At 38.6% G+C, this 12,433-nt stretch overlaps 1 protein-coding gene across 19 annotated transcripts in view; it reads left to right on the top strand.

Moving 5' to 3' along the window:
* The window catches only part of DTNA (dystrobrevin alpha), a 280,503-nt gene that overhangs the window by 68,139 nt on the left and 199,931 nt on the right, over window positions 1-12,433 (top strand). For 18 of the 19 annotated variants that reach the window (XM_057698679.1, XM_057698692.1, XM_057698682.1 and 15 more), the window contains exon 2: window positions 2,045-2,174. The gene's annotated coding sequence lies outside the window, so the exon portion shown is untranslated. Of the gene's footprint in view, window positions 1-2,044; window positions 2,175-12,433 lie in introns of those variants that run through there. The other variant, XM_057698696.1, reaches the window with a different exon arrangement.

Raw genomic sequence — 12,433 nt, 5'->3', positions numbered from 1 at the left:
TGAAGTGGTCTCAGGGGACAGAAGCCAAGAGGGGTAGGGATGGAGCTTCCTGCCAGACAACTGGTTTCGATCACTGCCTGTGAGATACAGGCTGAGACGGGGGCCACTTCCTGGTGGAGAAGGAATAGCAAAAACGAAAGCTGGCTCATAATCAAGATATCATCCAGGTGGCAACGTTCATTAGAGTCACAGATTCCCAGTTAAGGTGTGAAACCTGAACCTCCCTGTGGGTCCTTTCACACAGCATCTCTATCTTAGCTCATCGCCCTCCTAGTCTGTTGCAATCTGGGATGACCCAGGGACCTGGGCAGAAACTAAAAATGCAAAACGTGCTTCCCAAAACTGCCAGGCAGAGGAGGGCAACCAGCAGCACGATCCTAAGAGGTGCCCAGGCCTAAGGGATTTCTTGAGTGACTCTACATTGCCACTTATGGCTGTAAGTTTACCTGTATGTGTAAGCTTTATTATATACATATATAGTCATATAAATTTATATAAGATTGTGTAAGATTTCTATTTATTTCCTGATGCTCTGACTAGGCGAGCTGCGTTCATGAGGGAAGGATGATATTCTTAATATATAACTTATTCCCAGATGCGTAAGTCCCCAATTTTTAAAAAATTAGTAGCATGTGTGTTAAGAAAACAAAGACTATCTGGAAGTGCTACTGTTGTAATAATACATTTAATTCACAGAATGCCAGATACATCATGTCCCTAGAATCTAAGTACAGTGAACGACTATTGGATTCTAGTGTGACAGAACAAGGGTTAATTGTGTCATGAAAATTTCTCTATCTCTTGTTAGATAAATATAGTGCAATCATGACTATATCTGAGAACTTGGCTTAGAAGCAGGGAGAGTTATTGTATAGAATTTTCTCTATGAACTCAAAAGTGTAGGAGGCCTGAAGCCATGAAAGGCAAAATAATTATTGCCATCGTTTTAGGTCACCTGGGCCAAAAAAGACAGTTGGGAGAGGACAGTGAAGGGTGGGGCTGGAGACAGAGGCCACCCCCACCAGCCAGGGTGCAGAGCTGGGCTCCTCTGTCCTTTCCTTTTCTGGCCCCACTGCCATCAGACATCTTCTCCACTTTGTTTGCTGAGATCCGTCTTGCCCAACCCCCACCCCGCCAGTCTTTTCCTTCTTCTGAACATGGCATTTCCTGAGCTTCAGATTTCTGCAGCTTCAAGCCACCTAGCACGTGGGGTAGTGACATCTAGCCTGTGTGTTGGTGAGAAGAAAGCGGTGAAGGGAAGGGGAAGAAAGAAAGGTGGGAAAGACTGGTTGATGAGAGGTGGTGGGTAAAGCATCTGGTCACTTTCACGCAGCAGGACAGGGACTCTTCGGGAAATCGCCGTGGGTGACCCGGAGCCTCTCTTTCCGTTCTCATCTGTGAGTTTTCTCAGAAGGCAAAAGATTATAAAATCATTCTGCTTTGTTAAGAAATACCAGCAGACCATTTTCTGAACTGTTTACTATTTACATCATTTCTACACAACATCATAAAGCGTGTGGATCATTCAGTAACGTCAGGGGGCCTCTGCGGCAGCCCACACCTGCAGGGCGTTTACCATTGGAGGGGACGCCGGTCAGAGGACTCTGCCCTCAACTGTAGTGTCCTTGGCTTTAGTGGAAATTATGGTGGCACAGTATTCCAGAAAATTAACAACTTGGAAAACAGTTCCCTGTTTTCCCATTTCTGGGTTTTTAATCAACCAAAAACAAAAGGCAATGTTAGCAGCCCAAGGTTCAAGGCTGCTCTGTTACTAACCAGCTGCTTAATCTTGGATGGGCCCTTTACCCCCACCCCGGGCCTCACCATCTTCATCTGTAAAATGATTCTGGCGCAAATGTCTATTTTTTAAACATTTCTTATAGTCATTGAAAACCAAAGTTCTGAGTTGAGTATTACAGATCATCCTTAGTGGATGAGAGGATTTGTAAAACACCATATGTTCTAAATCTGCCCATTCTGTTTCTGTAATGAACATGTAAGTATGAGTTCCTTAGCTAAATAAAAGTGTATTTTCTCATTGCAGATAAGTGAGATTTACCAGTCCCTGGATGAAACCCTTGGAAAGTCGTTAAATGCCAGAGTCGACTGCCGTTTCAAAGAAAAGAAAATAGATGGTTTTGGAAAGTTCATGCTGTTTCTTCACTGAATTTTAGGTAAGTGAGTCTGAGATAAAAAATTTAAGATGGACATTAAGCTATTTCCCCTTAAAGTGTTTTTCTTCTTTGCTTGAGAAGAAAATGGGGCTCAATATTACCAACATTTGATACTTTTAGTGAGGTGCCGCATAGTGAAAGACTTAGTTTTTGTGCCTTTTGTTTATTTTTTTTGTTATTATCAGAAACCATCTTGAATGATGGTGTAAGATACAAAGATGACCTTGACATCTCTATATGACTTCTATTAAGCAAATGTGGTGATGCTTCATTCTATTCTATAGGTCATCTATTCTTTTAAATACATGATAGCATTTAGTATCAGCGTAAGAAGCCAAAATGAGACAAGACCATGTTTTAATGACATAAATGAGAGAAAAATTTGATGGTGGTAATGACAGTTTAATCGTTACAAGTCTGGGTGTGAGATAAGGCTAACATTTCAGAGGCTGCCCACGGGGAGCACAATATAGGTTAGGTGTGGTAGGTTAGGTATGGTTTTCAAACTGCTGTGTATGATTAAGCACGCACATGTGCTCACACATTAAGCTTTATTTTGCCTGACCACGAGATAGACAGATAAATATTTTTTATATCGCCATACGTAATTATCCTTCCATGCTACAAAAGACATGCGTGTACAAATTGGTGCTTTACTATTAGTCTGCAATACGCCACTGTCATTTCTCAGCAGAATGGAGAGGAATAGAGGAATTGAGTGGTGGTCTTACTGAGGAAATTGTGTGGCTTTTTCCATCTCCTCCTGAGTCCTCTTTTCAAAGTGTGGTTTTATTATCTACTTTGAAGAATGGTGATTTCCAGAACATCAGAATGTACCTCTGGTCACAATTCTGAATAAAACACTGCAGCTGACAGACCACTGACTGCTGTCTAAATCTAATCCAAAAAGACAGTGGTGCCTCCTTTATACTTTTTATTAACTTCAAATTGAAGGTGGATTATTGTCTCATCATCTTAAGAGTGTGTAAATTTGGTTTATTGAGGTCATATGTGGAACTAAAATGGTGATTTCATTTATTTACAAGATGTTTGTTGACTGCAATTCCCAGGAGCTAAACTTAATGCCCTTTAAAAATATCAGTAAATCAATTTGCCTAGTGTAACATTACTCTGAGGGAGAAAATGAAAATGGAAAACTTATTTTCTTAACTTACTTAACTCTCTGCTTTCCATTGTGCCGGTCTGTGCGTGTTTTTAACTTCACGTCCATTTCTTGCTCTGCTCCTATTCTGCTGGTTTCTTGGGGGCTGAGCCCTAGAGGCTGAGTTTTCCAGACCCCAGACCCATCCTCTGTTGCCTGTAGTTTCCCCCAGTGACCTTGAACTCTGAACTCCAGTAATATCACCTCTTCCGTCTGTCCCTTGAGACTTGTGGGTGGCGGTGTCTGTGGCTTCCTGTTGCTACTAATCTCCAGGTTGATTTGCTAGCCTCAGTTTAGCTTCTCAATTCTTCCATCATCTGTATAACCATTTTCCTGTATTAAATTCCATCTGTTTTAAATATTTAGACTGTTTTCTCTTTCCTTGGTGAGATCCTAACCGACCCATCAGTGCTTCATTAATTTCTCCCAAATTTATTGGAAGAAAAGTGAACAGAGATCACTTGCTTTTCCCAAGAAAAATAAATGATTCCCAGAAAAGAAGATTTTAAGCTAAATGTGAAGATGGATATTTTTACACTGAAAAAACATCTAACCTAATATATGTAAAGCCATGTTCTGAGCTATACAATATTGTAGCGTTAATTTGTTGGTGTTAACAGAATCTTTGTCGATATTCCCATTTTGCGTATCAAATTAATGGGAAGACTTTTAAATTCTCAGATATACATCAAACATGAGTTTTACTTTTCTAATATTCACATGTCACAACCTTCTGTACACCCAATATAAGAACTTCTTCATAGGGCATCAGTCTCATTCCTGCAGTCGCATTTGAATCTCAAGCTTCAGATTTATTTCATTACTGATTTGATCACTCTCTTAAAGTAATGGTTTGCTACTTGACAGTCCCTTATGGTCTGAACATTTCCTGTGTCCCATAATAAATACTGAATATATTGGAAAGCAAAGTGATGAGGATGCCAAAGTCTGTCTTTTTTGACAGGTAAACAATTCTCCACTTTCCCAACAATTGCATTCATTCTACAGTGATTCCTGGATAGTAAAGAGGCTTTTTACTTAATCATTTTGGCACTTCACTTGGTTATTTTAAACACAAGCGCCTCACTATTTTCATTTCCTTCTCATTTATTTATGTAGACATTTTCCTTTTCAATCCTTTCTCAGAGGTCATGATGACTGCTCATCTGTCCATTTTAATGTATTGTGGGTACACTCACAAGGACATGGTGTCCCTCCTACCAACAAATTTTCATCTGTTCAACCAATGTCAGTGTTAAACCTGCAATGCCTAATTGAGAATCCTTGCAGACAATGTGAAAACGAGGTCATGAGCAGAATTACTTGGACCCCTTCATAACCTGAAATTGGGATTTCACAGGGATGAGTAGCTTTATGGCATGGTTTAAAATGCAGTGTATAGCTGGTGTTCTCACATCTTCCTTAGTTTGGTACAGCGCTGAAAATTCTAATCATTCACATTTCTCTCTAGTTTATGGAAATGAGGCATTATAAAGTCATATTTGAAAAAAAATACTCTTGGGAAGAGAAATACATTAATAATACATACCACATCACACATAAGTCTAATGAATTAGCAAGGAAGAAACTCCTGAGGCAGTGATGTAAACACTCAGCTTTTGAGGATTTGGTACATGTAAGTGGGCGGAGACTACTGAAATCATCTCACTAGCTTTGTAATACTGTCTGGTGGGTCAAGGGGAACAGCCGTCCTAAAAGATAACTGAGGCTGAACATATCTTAATGTCATACTGGAGGAGGGGGTAGGAGAAGTGGAATTATTAGTTCTGAAACTAATGAGCAACATTATGAATAGAGATTTTAAATCACTGCTGCCCAAAGAGTTGAGGAAAGTGCTTTAACCAAGATGCAGTGGTAGTACTTCTGCTGAACCACAGAATGTGATTGTTGGAAAAATCAAATATTTTCTATCTGTTAGCAGAAATCATCTGTTATCCATCTTTGTGTTACCGCGTCCAACCTCTAACTGCTCACTGCAAGACAGGCCAATAAATCGAGAGACAAGTTATTGGGACAAGGAATAATGACTTTATTCAGAAAGCTGGCAGACTGAGAAGATGGTGGATTCATGTCCCAAAGAACTATCTTGCCTGAGTTAGAATTCAGGCTTCTTTTATACTAAAAGGGCAGGGAGTAAAATCAAATGTTTCCTGGTTCTAGTCAGCCAGATGTGCTAATTCCTTCCTTCCTGCAGGCATTCACAGATGGGCCTGATCAAGACGTTTCCTGTGAGCTAAACAAAGGTATCTTAGCTTAATACTCATTCCCTGGGAAGAAGGGTTCCCAGAGATGGGCCATTATGTATTGTTTAAGCTTATAGGCAGCATCCTTTTAGTTATTAACTTATAATAGGATACAAAGGTTCTTCCCTGTTATATTTGCATCCCTGGAAACAAGCACAGTGCTTGGCGCACTGTAGATAAACAATTGTTCTAAATAAACAATTGGTGATTAAGGACAAAGGCACAAAGCAATGCTGGCTAACGTTACTGAGTTCCTACTTTATACCAAACACTTTTTTGTATGCACGTATACTTCATTTCATGCTTAAACAACACTGTAAGTAATATTATTATCTTTTTTTTTTTAAAGATGAGGAAACTAGGGCCCAGAAAGGTTAAATAACCTGCCTGAGGTTCAGTAAATTGGGGTGAAAATTCCAATCCAGGCAGTCTGGCTTAGTGCCTGAGCACTTATTATGCTGCACTGTCTCTTGTGTAATATAGTCATCAAATAACTATAAAACACAGATGCAGTATTGTTTATTATTTTAAAATATGTCATTCTAGAATAAACCTGTATCAAGGTTTGCTCAAATCTCAAACAGCCTCACTTTAAACACAAATTCCCTCTTTTCAATGTTCCTAATCTCCTTTCCTTTTAAAACATGACTGCCTAAATCAACTTCCTAATTGACATTCAGATCTCATCATTTTCATTCTTTAATGGTTTGTTCTGAAATTAATATTTTAAAAACCCTATTGCTCTTTCATGCCATTTGCTTAATTGAAGAATGTATAATCTTGAGCAGCAAGTTACTTAAGCTCTCTGAGCCTCAGATTCCCCACCTGAAAAGATATATCTAATTTGTCGTGAAGATTAGAAAATAATATCCGCAAAATGACAAAGTACAGTTCCTGGAACATAATAGGTACCCAGCAGAACAGCAGCTAATCTAGTTAACCTCACCTACTTCAATCTCAAAGCCAGTGTTGGCTGCCCCATCAACTGCAGAGCAAAATCCTCCTCCTGTATTACTTAGCATGTCCTAATACAGGCACAACAGAGCCCTTGAGTCTCAGCATCTGCCTTTGTTCCTTATCAGCTGACCTTTGCTAACATGGGAATGATCTGCCTTCTCTGAGCTGTGCTCTTTGTGCCTTTACCTTTGCTCACGTGGTTCTTCTGCCTAGACGTTCCTCACATCCACACTCTCCTCCAAGTCCCCCCTTACCACAAGCACACATTCACTCTTCAGAGACTTGGAATATCCTAGTTATCTTTCAAGATCCACCATCTCTATTACTACTACGGGTTCAGTGAAATCATTGATGAACTCCTCCTGGCTCGTCAGTTATGGGTCCTATCTCTGAATTCACATAGCCCTTTGGGCCATTTCTAGGAGATCAGCTCCTGTTGTAGACCAGAGAAAGAAAAGCCATTTCATTCAGTCACTCACAGTCTCATGTAATTTCTCATGTTATTTGTCCATCTTCCCTTTGAAATTTTCATCAAGGACAAGTGTCAAGTTTTTTGGTTAATCTTTGAATCTTCTTTTCCAAGCTCAGAGTAGTCCTTTTTGGTTTTGAGTGAGATATGAAGGGTCATATTTTGAGATAACTTTGTTTTGAGTGTGGTGAAGATTCTAATACTTCACCCAGCCATTACAACAAAAGGAGGGGAAGGGGGACCCACTGGGGTAAGGGGATTTATAGGGAAGATCTGTACCATTCTGTGCCAAGCACCAAAACAGATGCCCCACAAACGTTATTTTATTAAATTTTCATAACAACCCTTCAAATTAGCTATTATTTCCTTTCTTATTTAGACAGAAACTAGAATTCCAAGAGTTAAAGTAAATTGCTAACGTCATATTTCTGGTAAATGGCAGAACAAGAATGTTAAGTCATATCTTTCTGCTGCAGCAAACTGCCACTCTAAAAGAGCTTTCCAATTTAATCCTATAGGAAGAATATGTTTGCAACATAATGCTAGAATTTTCCATTTAAAATATTTCCTGAGGGTAAGCTATTTATAAGTCCACAAATCTTTTTTTCATGGCAAATAAGTTTATGTTTAGGTTGATGCTAAAATTAGCACCATTTCTGTTCAAGAACAGTTTAAAAGATATAACCCCTTGGTTCTGAAACCTATTTATGCAAAAACCTGATTTATTGATGTGAGCATAAGCCTGGAAATGATGTCTAAAGCCGTAGACTGATAGAATATGGGGGCTAAATGCTATGTAGAATCACCACTAGAGCTGGGGACTTTTTAAGGCAAGGATTTCTCTTCCTTTTTTCTCCTTAAGAATATTTATGAAATGAATATTTATAACTAATTATGAAAGGGTTTGTTTTGGATGCAAAATAAAAATTTCCCAAGACATAGTGACACTATTAGCACTTCTTAAGAGATTGCATAAACTTGTTCTGAATTTTTTTAAATCACACAATTCAAATACCATGTATAAGAATAATAACTGATATGAAATAAAACTCCAAGTTTTCGAAAAAAGAAAGACAAATATCTTATGATATCACTTATATGTGGAATCTAAAAAGTGATACAAATGAACTTAACAACAAAACAGAAATAGACTCACAGACATAGAAAACAAACTTATGGTTACCAAAGGGAAAAGGTAGGGAGGGATAAATTAGGAGTTTGGGATAAACATATACATATGTAAAACAGATAAAGAACAAGGACGTACAGTATAGCAAAGGGAACTATATTCAATATCTTGTAATAACCTATAATGGAAAAGAATCTGAAAAAGAATATATATATCTACACACACATATATATGTATATAACTGAGTCATTTTGTTGTATACCTGAATATAACATTGTAAATCAACTATACTTCAACCAAAAAAAAAAAAGCAGTCATCTGACTGCATTTTAATTGCAAAAATCAGTATCCAGAGAAGAGTTCTTCTTTTTGTGAAAAATCCTAATGATTCTTATACCACATTTATACCTATAATGAGCATTCATTTATTCATTTGTTCTTTAACTATATATTGCACATCTCTTATGTTCCCTGGCTCTGCACTAGGAACCTGGAAGCCTGAGATAAATAAGGTGTAATTATTCCGAGTAGTATTCTCGTTAGACTTGCCACAGATTATGTCTTAGAATTGTAGAATTTAAGCATCAAAGGGATATTTTAGATTGTCTAACCTAGACCCCTGTTCTTGTCCATTCAGGCTGTTATAACATAAGACCAGAGACTATGTGGCTTATAAAAAATGGACATTTATTTTTCACAGTTCTGCGAGCTGAGAAGTACAAGATCAAGGCACCAGCATGGTCAGGTTCTGGTGAGGACCTATTTCCTGCTTCATAGCAGGTGCTTTGTCTCATGTCCTCATATGCAAAAGAGGCTTAGGAGCTCTGTTAGGCCTTTCTTATAAAAGCATGACCTAATCACCTCCCAAAGACCCCACATCTAATATCATCACATTGGGCATTAGGATTTCAACATATGAATTTTGGGGGGACACAAACATTCACACCACAGCAACCCCTTAATTTTACGTTGAGGAAGTTGAGACCCAGAAAAGTTAGGTAATAGCCCCAGTATTAGCAGCAAAGCCACACCTAGGACCGGAGTCTCTTACCACCTAGTTCTTCTCGTCCATAAAACAAACTAGCCAATAGTCCTATATTCTTGATTTTATTGTCCCCAAAAGAAGTTTCCTCATGTAAGAAGAGAAGACTAAGAAAATAAGCTTGATTTGGGTTTTATGTATAATACATAGAAGTAGGGTTCTATTCATCAAGGACTTATGAGAATTAACTGAATATCAGGAGCTTTGCTAGGTGCTGGACATTTGGCCAAGCAAAACCAAAAATGTCTTCCTGGCCCACATCTTGCTTCCTGTCTTGTACGCATGTGTGTGAAACCCCAACATAAAAGCCCTAAACTGCCCTTTAATGGAAATCCCAAAACAGTCCGAGTGATGGCAGGCATGGCGTGGTGCTAAAAATGGCAACCAGAGTGAGTGTAACATATGCACTGTGAAATAGTGTAATTCTTAAGTACTTTATATGTAAAAGCAAAAAGATATACATCTATGTCTTTGGTTTACTACCGTTATATGGATAACTTAACATTCCAGAAGTGAAAAAGAAGTTTTTAAAAATATGAGCATGCTGTGCTGATCTTAGAGTAATATAAATATATAGTTTCTTAGAAAAAATAAGAATTCTATTCGCATTCTCAGATTATGTCATTGCCTATTGGGTTATCTTTTTTTTTTTGGTAAATTTATTTATTTATTGGCTATGTTGGATCTTCATTGATGCACACAGGCTTTCTCTAGTTGCAGCGAGCAAGGCTACTCTTCATTGTGGTGCATGGGCTCCTCATTTTGGTGGCTTCTCTTATTGTGGAGCACGGGCTCTAGGCACGCGGGCTTCAGTAGTTGTAGCACACAGCCTCAGTAGTTGTGGCTCATGGACTCTAGAGTACAGGCTCACCAGTTGCAGGGCTTAGTTGCTCCACGGCATGTGGGATCTTCCTGGAGCAGGGATGGAACCCGGTCCCCTGCATTGGCAGGCAGATTGTTAACCACTGCACTACCTAGGAAGTCCCCCTATTGGATTGTCTTTTGTTGGTTGATTTCCCCTTTATTTCCCCAGAAGTTTGCAGAATGCTACTTATCATTACATAGGTATGATTTGGAAAATTGTGATCACCACAAGAGTGGATGGAACAATGTTTTCCTGTCAAAAAACTAAGGATTATGATGCTTATAAAAGTTAATAATAATGTGCTTTTATGCTAGTGCATTCTTATAAGTGACTGTTTATTGTTTTAGCTTGGATTTTAATCATCAGTTGATTTTTTTGTGACTTTGAAAATCTGACTTTAAATCTGTACAGCATTTATTTTAGCAAAATCTTAAGCTGTGAATCTGATAGTTCCAAATCATCAAAGCAAATGAATAAGGTAGTTCTCTATTCTGTCAACTCCTAACGATTCTGCAACTGTGAGCTAGAAATTTTACTATTTATGTATCTAATGTGCTTTCAGACTCAAACACTTGCCATAATCTTTCTTGCAATTCTAGGCGCATAGATAAGTAAGGTGGCTGTCTTTTTCTAAGAACATGTTTTTATTATTATACCATTCCTTCCTAATATATATGAAAAACTCCTAGTATCGCATGGTTTCCTTTCTAAAGTTGCATTTCTTCCCAGAGTAGTATCTTCACAAGAGGCACATATGGAGAGAAAAAAGCCTATCACTATTCAGATAAGACTACATTCTTTTTTTTTAATTGAAGTGTAGTTGATTTACAATGTGTTAATTTCTTCTGTACAGCAAAAAGCAGAGTGACTCAGTTATACACATATATCCATTCTTTTTTATGTTCTTTTCCATTATGTTTTATCCCAGATGTTGAATATAGTTCCCTGTGCTGTACAGTAGGACCTTGTTTATCGCTTCTACATGTAATAGTTTGCATCTCCTAAGCCCAAACTCCCAGTCCATCCCTACCCCTTGGCAATGAGAAATCTGTTCTCTAGGTCTGTGAGTCTGTTTCTGTTTCATAGATAGGTTCATTTGTGCCATATTTTAGATTCCACGTATAAGTGATATCATGTGGTATTTGTAGATGAGACTACATTCTTACCATTCAGCTGTAGCAAATGAGCCTCTCATGACCTCAGTTCAATAGGCTTCCTGAATTAGCACCGCACCCCCCCCATTCATATACCTCCTACACAGCCAACGGTGCCACCTGCAGTAATACAAAACATGCTACTACCTCAGTCCCTGCCACATTCCCACAGTGCTTTGAATTGTCTCTTGGCAAGAAATATTTGCAGATATTAGGCACAATGATAAGATAACCCTAAGATAAAAACCTTCCCATTTTCTCCTGGAGTCTCCCTTCCTACAGTACAAGGAGTGAAGGGCCTGAGAAGAAAGGCTTGTAAATCCCTGTCCTAAACTCAGTTCTTAACAGGAATTCCTCCAACTGATAAAAAGGACTCTGAGATTTTCCATATTATCCAGCTCTGAGGCTGTGGTGTGTAGGGCTGTCCCCTGTAAGCACGAAGGCTTTTCAGGAAAATGGTATTAATCCACTTTCTAAAAGATAGTAAAGGCCCTCCTCGTCTTTTGTCTTACCTAATAACAAAGATAATCGTCTAGCTCAGCTCATGAGTGCCTTCTCATTGAAATATTCAGATCCCTGTCATACTCACACAGAGAGCCCATGCTGAATGTATATTAACTGCAATGAGCTGCGGTTGCCTGGTAACCAGTGGGGTGTTTCCGAGAGTCTGAAGAACTTGAATGAATAACTGAACCACTGACACTAGTTTCAGCTGGGTGACCCCCGCCTTACTTCTGCACTAGCTGTCCCAGACGTTTCTGACGGGCTGGTGGAACAGTAGCTTGCTTAGAAGTAGTTCATTAAATCATGAAAATGAGAATTAGCATTTGATGTAACGTTCCTCTCTGTGGTCTGATAGGGGTTCAGAGAATGCCCACAGAAGCAAAGAGACTGGACTCCAACGACTTTCATACAGGATACAGAATGCAGTGTCTACTAGGGTTCATCTCTCAAACAGCTTTTTCTGAAAGTTTATGGTCAGTTTTAGGGGGAAATTATGTCAGCATTTATTCCATTCTTTGATAACATTACCTTTTCCAAGTTGAATTTTTAAGAATTCATTTCTCCCCCTTTTGAAAGGCCAGTTTTTTAAAAAGCAACATAGAAGCAAAGGGAAAGAGGGTAGAGTAAGAAGACTTAGCCAGTTGGTGAAATTGAGCCATAAAATAAAAAATACCTGATACATTTGGAAGAAAACACCAGCCACAACTCAAAAG

The sequence above is a fragment of the Hippopotamus amphibius genome, chromosome 11 (genome assembly GCF_030028045.1).
Source record: "Hippopotamus amphibius kiboko isolate mHipAmp2 chromosome 11, mHipAmp2.hap2, whole genome shotgun sequence".
NCBI classification, from domain to species: Eukaryota; Metazoa; Chordata; class Mammalia; order Artiodactyla; family Hippopotamidae; genus Hippopotamus; species Hippopotamus amphibius.
Note: the sequence above shows the minus strand (reverse complement) of the source record. Positions and strands in the feature narration are given on the sequence as shown.